Source organism: Notamacropus eugenii, chromosome 6 (assembly GCF_028372415.1).
Source record: "Notamacropus eugenii isolate mMacEug1 chromosome 6, mMacEug1.pri_v2, whole genome shotgun sequence".
NCBI lineage: Eukaryota > Metazoa > Chordata > Mammalia > Diprotodontia > Macropodidae > Notamacropus > Notamacropus eugenii.
The window spans coordinates 7285355-7297273 of record NC_092877.1 but is presented as its reverse complement, the minus strand read 5'-3'; the positions used below and the strand labels follow the sequence as shown (position 1 = coordinate 7297273).

Genomic DNA, 11919 nt, shown 5'->3' with positions numbered 1-11919 from the left:
GCTTCTAATTTTGAAGCCCTCCACCTAGAACACCTGGGGGAATTGAGCCCTGAATCTCAGCCCTGAGTGGCAACCCTGGGAGACCTCTGTCTAAAGCCCCTGGGGGAATTGAGTAGCTGATTTGAATCTCAGCCCTGAGCTCCACCCTGACAAAGAACTCAAAAGTCAAGTAACTGTCTGGGAAAATGCTCCCCACAGGGAAAAAGAATAAGACAATTGAAGGTTACTTTGTTGATCAGCAGGTATTTTCTTCCATCCTTTCAGATGAGGAAGAACTTAGGAATTTAGGTTCTCAGAGGAAGACCTAAAAGTCAAGGCTTCTACATGCAAACCTCCAAAATAAATATGCAGTGGTTTCAGGCCATGGAAGAGCTCAAAAAGGATTTTGAAAATCAAGTAAGAGAGGTGGAGGAAAAATTGGGAAGAGAAATAAATGAGAGCAATGCAAGAAAATCATGAAAAGCGAGTCAACAGCTTGCTAAAGGAGACTCAAAAAAATGATGAAGAAATTATCACCTTAAAAAATAGACTAACTCAAATGGCAAAAGAGGCCCAAAAAGTCAATGAGGAGAATTGCTTTAAAGAGCAGAATTAGCCAAATGGAAAAGAAGGTTCAAAAGCTCACTGAAGAAAATAGTTCTTTAAAAATTAGAATGGAGTAGATGAAAGCTAAAGACTTTATGAGAAACAAAGAAATTACAAAACAAAACCAAAAGAATAAAAAAATAGAAGATAATGTGAAATATCTCACTGGAAAGACAACTGACCTGGAAAATAGATCCAGGAGAGACAATTTAAAAATTATGGGACTACCTGAAAACCATGATCAAAAAAAGAGCCTAGACATCATCTTTCATGAAATTATCAAGGAAAACTGCCCTGAGATTCTAGAACCAGGGGGTAAAATAAATATTGAAAGAATCCAGACATCACCTCCTGAAAGAGATTGAGAAAGAGAAACTCCTAGGAACATTGTAGCCAAATTCCAGAGTTCCCTGGTCAAGAAGAAAATATTTCAAGCAGCTAGAAAGAAACAATTTGAGTATTTTGGAAATACAATCAGGATAACACGGGATCTGGCAGCTTCTACATTAAAGGACTGAAGGGCTTCGAATACGATATTGTAGAAGTCAAAGGAACTAGGATTAAAACCAAGAATCACCTACCCAGCAAAACTGAGTATAGTACTTCAGGGGAAAAAATGGTCATTCAATGAAATAGAATTCAAGTATTCTTGATGAAAAGCCCAGAGCTGAATAGAAAATTTGACTTTCAAACACAAAAATCAAGAGAAGCAGAAAAAGGTAAACAGGAAAGAGAAATCATGAGGGACTTTCTAAAGTTGAACTGTTTACATTCCTACATGGAAAGATAATATTTGTAACTCTTCAGACGTTTCTCAGTATTTGGGTAGTTGGAGGGATTTTACACACACAGAGAGCACAGAGTGAGTTGAAGAGGAAGGGATGATATCTAAAAAATAATAAAATTAAAGGGTTAGAGAGGAATAAATTGGGAGGAGAAAGGGAGAAATGGAATGGGGCAAATTATCACTCATAAAAAGGCAATAATAAGCTTTGTCAATGGAGGAAAAAAGGGAGAAGGTGAGAGGGAAAAAGTGAAGCTTACTCTCTTCATACTTGACAAGGAGAGAATAGCATGCTCACTCAATTTAGTATGAGAATCTGTCTTACACTAAAGGAAAGTAAGGGAGAAGGGGATAAGTAGGGTAGGGGGGTGATGGAAGGGAGAGCAAATGGGAGAAGGAAGCAGTTAGAAGTAAACACTTTTGGGGAGGGACAAGGTCAAAAGAGGGAATAGAATAAATGGGGGGCAGGATAGGATGGAGGGAAATATAGTTAGTCTTACACAACATGACTGTTATGGAAGTCATTTGCAAAACTACACATAAATAGCCTGTATTGAATTGCTTGCCTTCTCAGTGGTGATGGGTAGGGAGGGAGGAAGGGAAAGAAGTTAGAATTCAAAGTATTAGGAACGAATGTTGAGAAACGTTTTTGCATGCAACTGAGAAATGAGAAATACAGGTAATGGGGTATAGAAGTCTATTTTGCCCTACAAGAAAAGAGAGAAGATGGGGATAAGGGAAGAGAGGGGCGTGATAGAAGAGAGAGCATGTTGAGGGAAGGGGTAATCAGAATGCATGGGATTATGGGGTGGGGGAGGGGAGAGATGGGCAAAAAATTTGCTACTCAAAATTTGTGGAAATGAATGTTGAAAACTAAAAATAAATAAATAAACATTCAAAATTTAAAAAAAAAGCATTCTTCTTCTTATTGACTTTTTGGGCCTCTTTTGCCAATTGAGTTAGCCTATTTTTTAAGATGTTATTTTCTTCAGCATTTTTGGAGTGTTCTTTAGCAAGCTGTTGACTCACTTTTCATGATTTTCTTGCATCGCTCTCATTTCTCTTCCCAATTTTTCCTCCACCTCTCTTACTTGATTTTCAAAATCCTTTTTGACCTCCTCTATGGTGTGTGCCAATTGCACATTTGTTTTAGGTTTTGGATGTAGAAGCCTTGACTTTTAGGTCTTCCTCTGATAGTATGCATTGTTCTTCCTCATTTGAAAGGATGGAAGAAAATACTTGTTCATCAAGAAAGTAGCCTTCTATAGTCTTATTTTTTCCTTTTTTGGGAATTTTTCCAGCCAATTGCTTGACTTTTGAGTCCTTTATCAAAAAGAGGGTATACTCTAGGGACCGTAAGTTCTCAGTTTCTCCAAGGTGGCACAAGGTCTGCTCTCTGGTCTGGGAGCAAACAGAAGCACTCTGTTCTACTCAGGATCTGCCAGCAGGTTTCCCTCTCCAGAGTCATCTCCAGCTCCACCGCCAGCACTTTTCCACAACCCAGGATAACCACTCAGAGCTGAGATCTAGATCAGCTGCTCAATTCCCCCAGGGTCTTTAAGTGGAGAGCTCCAAAAATGGACACTGCCATTGTAGTGGCTGCTACTGGCAGGTCCAGACTGTGTTTCCTTCTCCCTCAGTTGAAAGAACTTTCTTACTGACCTTTGAAGCTGTCTTTAGTGTTTGTGGGTTGATCAGTCTGGGAACTGCTGCTTCCAGTGGTGCCATGAAACCTGTTCTGGTTCTGTCCCTGCCATGTTGTGCAGTCCACACTGGGCTGCGCTCCACTCTGCACCTGGTGTGATAGACCTTTCCTGTCCATGTTCCAGGCTGTCTTGGGCTGGAAATCTATTTCACTCTGTTGTTTTGTGGATTCTGCTGCTCTTGTGTAAATGAGGAAGTCAAAACTCAGAGAGATGAATTGACTTGTCCAGAAGCATTCCAGGATATTCTCCAGAAAAGCCACCAACTACAATGGAAACTAAAATCTTCTGACTTTATGTCCAAAGTTCTTTGCATTGCACCAGTTTGTCTCCATGACAATCCTTGAAATCCTCTCTGATCATAAGCGGACTCCAGCTCCAACTTCTTGCTTTTCCTCTTGGCAGGAATAAAAATCCCTCTTGGAGCAAGGTGGGGAGAGAAGAGGGCTAGGGATCCCTTCTGCCTCCCTTTGAGCTACCCAAAGAAAAGCCTTCACTAAGCCACAGGTACGGCTCACTCACATTCATACAAAATGAAGCTTTGGAAGTCAAGTTGGTGAATTTTTGAGTGGGACTGTCACACAGGAGGAGCAGGTGTGGAAGGCTTAGCACCCATCTCATTACTTTATCTTTCCCCTTAAATGAACCCCTCATCTGAATAACCTAATTACTGTGGACATCACCATTCTTCAAGTCACCTGGATTCCCAAATTTCTTATTATTTTTAACTCCTTAATCACTCTTCATTTTGAACCAGCTGTCAAATCATTTCTCCAATCCATTCTCTTCTTTCAGCTCATACAGTGACTTCCCTTTTGGAGAATCTCATCCCCTCTTGGCTCACATTGGTCTTCTTAGTGTAACCTCCCCCCCCCACTCCAATCCATCCTCCAATCAGTGACCAAAAGGAGTTTCCCCAAACACAGGTCTACTCATCATCCCATACTCAGTAAATTTTGTTTGGCTTCCTAATGTCTTCAGGATCAAAAAAAAAATCAAAAATAAAACCTTTTCATAACCTTGCCCCTTCTGCCTTTTTATACTTCACCCCCCTCTTCTGAACTCTTCCATCTGGTTAAACTGGTCCCTTCCTGTGCTTCCTCGCACTTATACAAAAACACAGCTCTAATATCCAAACATGAAAAGGAAATGGAGGCATGACCCCATCCATTAAACAGAAGCAGGTTTTTTTTTTTTAAAAAAAAGAGGAATGAATTTATAGTGAAAGTTTGCAGCGGGATTGAAATCAGACATATTTCATTTTTGCTTGCTTGTGTCTTGTGTCCCATGAAATTTGACTTGTCCTGAAACACTGTTCTTTTCCTGACTGTTATGCACTATTAGGATGATGTGTATTTTCCGATCAAAAAGCAAATTAAAAAAGAAATTCACCTACTTGGGTAGCTACATGCATAAAATTAAGGTAATGATTAATTACTTTGACTCTCCTTATTTACTATGAGAGAATGCTTTTATTGGGGGAATGACAGCAATACAAAAAAGAAAGAAAAGTATCAATGAAATGTGAAACAAAATACATAGATGAGAGCAGAAAGAAATTTGAGAAGGGGCAGAGACAAGCAGGACAGTTTTGTGACTATGTCCAATTCAATACATATGTTTAAAAACCCTTGCCCAATAGAAGTTCCATTCACTTATAATTCTTTCTGTTCTTTGTTTATCAAAATAATCATATTGGTAGATGTTTAAATTCATGATAAAACTTTTTTGATGGGTTGGATATTGAGCATTCCTTAATTAATATTTAGTTTTCCAAGTCTGGCTTTGATTAGACTTCATTGGGTTTGCTTTTTTTTAAATGGAGCTTGAAGGAAGGGAGGTCTCAGTCAATTGAAGCATATCTTCCTCCAGTTTTTGGATAAATTTCTTAACCTTTCAAGACATGCAGCATGGTACTAGGCTGTATTGCAGCATTTCAGCTCCACCTGGGAAATTTTGTAATTCTGGACCAATTCTACTTCTCAGTAGAGCGATATATCAATATCCATAATTCGCTTACTGGGGACAAGATTTTTAGGCTCATTTGAAGTAAGAAATCCCTAAAACAATTTCTTTTGGTGGGGAAAGCTACATATTTGGTAGCCTGGTGAAGATGCCCAGAACCTAGAAGCTCTTCTGTATTTTTTATGATAATAGATTTGATCTAACCTTGAATGAAAATGTGAATTTTATATGTAAAAACTACCTTTTTCCAAACTGCAGTGTTTCAGGCTTTATATCATCTTGCCTATTACAAGTTTTCTTTTCTTCATAGCAACTGTGAGCAGCTCCTTGGAGTTTTTTTTTCTGGTCGTCTCAGTATTCTTCCTTTAAGAAACTTATGCTGCCATGTAGAGAGAGGAATAGACAACAGCCCCTGCATCTACCAACTCCTATAGGTCTGTGTGTTTTTTGGAAGATTCATTAGAGTATTTCACGTGATACTTGGTCAGTGCTTGTCATTGTTTTTCATTTTTAACCATGCTTTAATTTGCCCTATAGTGCAACTGATCCTATTTTATTATGGGCTTCAGAGTTTCCTAAACTGGGTGATACCACCCCCTGGGAGCACTGGAATGACTCAAGGGGGCAGAAGTAGCCTTGGGTACAATTGGGGGATGTTGAATAAAAATAAGGAAGTGGTGGAAGCATAAGGAAAGAAGAGAAATCTTGAAAATCCATTCCTGCATATTTCATCTGTTGTGTAAAAGAGTTAAAGTCATAGTGATTACATTATTGTCCAAATAAACACACAAAGTTCAAGTTATAGTATAACCAATCAGTGGTCAAGTCTGCAGACAGGTCTTAACAAGAAAGTGTTGGCAGGCCAGCATGTCACACATTGTTGGAAAGTCCAGCATGCATCAGCAGGAATATGTATGTGTAATGACTTTTTTTTAACAATATGATATTATATGGTTACATGATGCAATATTGTATCATCAAAATTTTGATGCAGAAAAACCCCACAAATTTATAATAAATTATTAAATTTAAGGTACATCATTTAAAAAATTTATTTTTGAAATGACACAAATTTCAAAAAAAAACAAAAACAAATGAACATTAGATGGCTAAGGAAAGTAGATTTCCAAGGGGTGCTGAGTAATTTTTTTTTTTTTGGAAAGGGAGTGGTAGACCAAATAAGTTTGGGAACCTTTGGTGGGCTTGAATGGTTCTTGTGTAATGGAGGACTGGCCAATAAGCCCACAATCCCCATGTAGATTTTGCAGCCTGAATAACCATTCTATAACTGGATTTGGTCTTCTAACCATGTGATGAAGAGATGAATTACTGATTGGCAGCTAAGCTGGAACTGAGGTGCCTTCAAAAAGGCACTAATTTGCTGAGTAGAACCTCTTCTTTCCTATCAGGCTGTGTTTGAGTGAGGGGGCAAGGACAGCTGTAAGCCACAGGGCAGCCATTCTTGTAAGTCTTCTGTGGGCCTCAGGCTATTATCTCCCCATTGGGTACACTGCTATGTGGTCCATGAGTGAATGGCCCATGTCTCTGCTATTCCTATTCTTTCTAAGGTGAAGGAGTATTGGAGATGACTAGAAGTAGTGAGCTTTGAAAGGTCGCCACGTCAACTTCTAGAAGTCTGGCAGATGGAGTCCATTCAAGCATTTGTGGAAAGCCAAGTGTGATTGAGGTGGCACCTGAGACCCTAAAGGGGGATGATCTGTTTGGTCTAGTTGAGGCATAGATTCATCCATCCATTATTGATGCTGAATTTAAAAGTCAGTTTGGTGGGGCTTATGAATTATAGCAAATGATGGAAGAGTGAACCCCCTCTTGCCATGGACTAAGGCAACAGATGGGAGAATGTGATCCCTTGATTAAGGGTAGGGAAAAATGATTTGTAACTTCTACTTGTGTTCTATCTTCACAGAAAATATCCCTTCCTAAAAGCTCATTGAAGTTAATAGGTTAAATGATTTTGGGCACTATTTATTGCTGTTTAACACTGAGGAGAATAACTTGGAATGGGGCATTAAACTAAGAGTATATATCCAGCCTGGCTCAGGAGACCCAGAGGAGAGTAAGTTCAGAGTCTCGCCACTCAAAACAAATGACTTATCCACAGTAACAACCTCTGCGGTGTCACTAACAGTCACTGAAGTGTGCTCTTTCAGGGTACAACTATTACCCGCTTCCTTGGAATAACATCCATTCTTAAAAATCAGAGCCAATCAGTCAGTAAACCTTTATTAAGAAGCTCCTATGTGCCTGGCATTATGGTAAGGTAAATACAAATAAGGAAGGAATTTTCAAAATGAGAGAACAAGAAACATGGAACATGGAACAAAATCCACCATTTAAATGACAGAGAATTAGCTAAAGGAAGCCAACTCAATCCAATTTCAAATGACAAGATCAGATATTCTGAGTCAAGCCAGTGTGACAAAATGAAACAAAATTAGTGCTTGTCTCACATAATTTATAATTTGTATGGTATTGTAAATACAAGTTTATTGATTTGATTGAGTGATTAATATATGACTTTGGGACAGACTTCACTGACTACTCCATATACCTATCAACTTGCCCAAAGGAAGAGTTTAATAAACGCTTCTTGGATTGAATTGAGCATTTAACAAATGGCTATTTTTAGGATACTGCTTAGACAGACTTGTAATATATAGCACAGAATTGCAATATATAATGTTAGTTGATTTATATAAATTTATGGACTATTGGTATTAGGTGATGAGCAGTCTGGTGTATATGCAAATCTTTAGACATTAGATATATTACATACAAATACAAATTAATTAAATTACATACATAAATTACATACAAGTGGCAGGTTTTTGTAATGGATGGCGGGTGATGGGGAAAAAGCAGCTTCGCCTCCTCAGACCATTCTTTATCGTTAGCCCAAAGTGAAGGAGGGGCCTGTTGTCACTTCTGCTTACTATACCTCCCCAACCCACATACACCTGGAAAGAACCACATGTCCCCAGAAGATACTGATCTGCAAACATTTATCTTTGTCTCCCTCCCTAGGGTTGGGCTGGTTTCAAGGATTTAGAGGGATGGGTGAAACTTGTCATGGACTTGATTTCTTCTTTTCCATGCTAGCCTTAGATCACGAGCTGATGGACAGGGAGGAGTTTTAGATTATAAAAGGGGAATATCTCAAGATACTTTGTCTTGTCTCCTCTCTTCACCTAGTCCCTAGGACTCCAGAGACTGTTGACAACGGTAAGGTTTCCCATTTTTCCTCCAACTTAATAAACAAATAAGTAATAAGAGTTTAAGATGAACTATCTGTTATTCAACAGGGCCTTTCTACATCCCTTCTCTAAGTCTAAATCATGAACTTGGACTTCAACTCTTTGGGGAATACTTTTGGCTGGAACGCAGAGAACATTAAGGTAGAGGAGTGTAGGGTCAGCTGAGTCAATGGAGAACCTTGAATGGGAGATTCTGGAGTTTATTCACTGGGCAAATGAAAGGCTTCTGAGCCTCTGAAGGAATGATGGGGTCAGAGTTTTGCCTTCGGAAGGCCAAAAGAATGTGTCTCCTTCAAGAGTTCCCTCATTGATATGGCAGAGATAACATGGTGAAATGTGATAAGGAAGGGTTCACCATTTATTTTCACAGGAGGTACTACTGGAGAGTTATATGAGAGGAATACAAAATGATGTGGGAGGTGAGAAAAGGGTCTGGGGAAACTCTAGAGGACTCTTTGAAGGATGAGGCACTTGTTCACCAGCCATGGTTGGGCTTAGTGCTTTTTAGGTGGAGGAAAGGATAGGAATGAAGGTACAGTGCTGAATGACTGGGAGTTACTTCTGGGGAATGATGAGTGGTTTGGCTGGAGTTGGTGGGGAGCAATTATGCTGGAAAGAGTTCTGTAATCTTGATCAAGTCACTTAGGTCCCCTTGGGCCTCAGTTTCCATATCGTCAAAATGGGAAAAGAAAGTAATCTCTGAAGTACCTTTGAACTCTAGGGCTATGATCTTATTATGCTATAATAATGCACTGAAATGCTGTCAGTAGAATAGAAACTACTTGAGAGCAGGGGATGTTTGGCTTTTGTCTTTGAATCCGTAGCATGGAGGAGATTATGTTTAATAGGGACCTAGTTGGATGACTCCCAAAGGGTGATAGATTTGCAGTCAGAGACCTTGGAGCCCATGTGGTATGGGCCCAGCTCTACCACTTACTAACTGTGTGCCCTGGGAAAGTCACCGTCTATTTCTGGGTCTCATCTTCCTCACCTATGACTCCTTGTCCCAAAGGAAGGTTTTAATAAATGTCTGTTCGGCTGGATCAGGCACGTACTATGACAAATATTCTTCTTTCTTTTTTTTAAAAATAAGTTTTTATTGATTTTTTTGTTTTTGTTTTACATCACCATAATTTCCCCCAGTAACCCTCTCCCTCTCCTCAGAGAGCCATTCCATTTAACAAAAATACTTTTAAAGAGAGAGGGAAGACAGACAGACACAGAGAACTCATCAATATATTGAAAAAGTCTGAAAATATGTGTCATTTACCATGCCTGTGTACCTTCTATCTCTGCCAAATGAGGAGGTGGTGGTGCCTTCCCACATATATTCTTTTGAACCACAATGATTCTTTCAAATTTTGTAACATTTACTTGTGTGTGTGTGTGTGTGTGTGTGTGTGTGTGTGTGTAGGGGGTGTTCTTTTCCTTTACATTGTTATAGAAATCATGTATGTTGTTTTCTTGGCTCTGCTTGCTTCTCTATAAATCACTCGATGTTGAAGTTCACCTGCTTCTCTGTACATTAGAGAAGTCACGTGCTTTATCATAGTCATCCTTTCTGACAGCATAGTTATATTTCATTACATTCATGTCATGTTGAACCACTCCCTAATTGATGGATTATATAATAATCCATCAATTATATAATTAATATTATATAAATATAATAATAATATTATATAATAATTATATAATATTAAATAATAATTATATGATATATAATAAATGTTTGGTTTCCAGTTCTTTGTTATCACAAAAAATGCTGCTATAAGTGAGTTGGTGGATATGGACAGCTCCTCATCATTAGCTTCCTTAGGGTATAAGCTGAATAACAGACTCTCTAGGGCAAAGGGTATGGACATTTTAGTCATTTTATTTGAATAATTCCAAATTGCTTTCCAAAATGATTAGACTGGTTCCCGGCTCTCCCAACAATGCACCACTGTGCCTGATCTCCCCCTGACCCCTCCAACATTTATTCTGTATTTTGTCATCTTTGCCAGTGAGTAGAAGGTATGTTGCATTTCTCTTAGTAGTAGTAATCTGGAACATTCTTTCATATGTTTAATAGTTTACAATTTTGGGGGGAACTGTTTATATCCTTTGACCATTAATCTATTGGAGAATGGCTTTTGGCATGATATATTTCTAGGATACAGGTTAGAAAGAGTTATATTATAAGCTAATTTACATAAATGTATGGGGTTTTGCTATGAAAGAGGAGCATTCTTTGCTTGCTATGAGTTCCAATCCTTCCTAGTCCCTGGCAGGACAGACTTGGTTGTTGAGATGGAGAGGAACCCATTGTCACTTGATCAAAGAGTACATAGCGTGGGTATAAGGTGTGAGAAGCTGGAAAGGCAGAGTGTGGTCAGGTTATGCATGGTTTTGAATGCCAAACAGAATTTTATATCTAATCTTGGGGGATAAGATGGAGTTTAGTCTTCGAGAAGGAGAAGGGGAGAAGGTTTGCAAGGTCAGACTTGTGCTTTAAGAAGGTCACTTTGACAGCTCAGTGGAGGATGGATGGGAGTAGACAGAGAGACCAAACAATGCAATAGTCCAGGAGTGAGGTGATGAGGGCACACATCAGGCTGGTGGTAGAGGCAGAGGAGAGAAAGGAGAAAAGGTGAAATTGAGAAGCCTTGCCAACATAGACTGGATGTGAGGCTTGAGAGAGACAGTAGGGGATGGCTGCTAGCTTGTGAGCCTGGGGAGCGGAGAAGATGGTGATGCCCTGGCCAGTGACAGGGAAATTTAGAAGGGAGAGGGCTTGGGGGAAAAGATGGGTTGAGTTTAAGACATTCCAAATTCAAGGAACCTATAGGATAGCCAGAGTGAGATGGATGAGTTGAAGATGGCAGACTAGAGGTCAGCAGAGAGGCTATGGCTGGATAAGCAGATTTAAAAATTTATCAGCATAGAATTAAATCAATGGAAGCTGATGAAATTATCAAGTGAAGTGGCACAGAGGGAGCCGGAGTGAAGAGAAATGAGCCAGAAACACAAGGAAGACAGTAAAGGCAACAAGGGGAGGAACAATCCTCAGGTCACACAGAAGAAATAGCATTGATGTGAATTATCCAAATGAAATGTTTGCTAACAAATAGTAAACTACAGACGTGCAGAGCAGCCAGGTCCTCAGTTGCCCCCATTCGTAAAGGAAGTTTTGCTTAACCATTTGGGGAGAATATCCTTTGGGAGCATTGGGACAATATTTTAAAAAACTGTGATGCCTTAGAGATATAATGGTGTGTGTGTGTGTGTGTGTGTGTGTGTGTGTGTGTGCGTGTGTGTGTGTGCGTGTGTGTGTGTGTGCAGAGTCAGGATGGAGTAAGAGAAAACAGTCTATCTCCTCATCTCCTCACCACATCACCTCCACAAAAATCTAGAAAATGCACCAGATTGAATTCCAATTGGCAAAACCAAAAAAAAGAAAGTCAGGAGTCACTTGTCCACCCCCTGAGCAGCTCAGGGAGTCAGAAAAAAGTCTTCCCATACTGGGAATGAAATGTGGATAGGAGCAGACATTACTAGAAGCAGGGACCCAAGGAGGGTGGAGACGAGGTCAGGTAGTACCAGAGCAGGAAGAGATCCCAGGGTA

At 39.5% G+C, this 11919-nt stretch overlaps 1 protein-coding gene across 1 annotated transcript in view; it reads left to right on the top strand.

The window, feature by feature from the left end:
* Positions 1 to 8232: 8232 nt before the first annotated feature.
* LOC140510054 (1-aminocyclopropane-1-carboxylate synthase-like protein 1) overlaps positions 8233 to 11919 on the top strand; it is a 99817-nt gene continuing 96130 nt past the window's right edge. The window contains exon 1 of the mRNA XM_072618347.1: positions 8233 to 8280. The gene's annotated coding sequence lies outside the window, so the exon portion shown is untranslated. The remainder of the gene's footprint in view (positions 8281 to 11919) is intronic.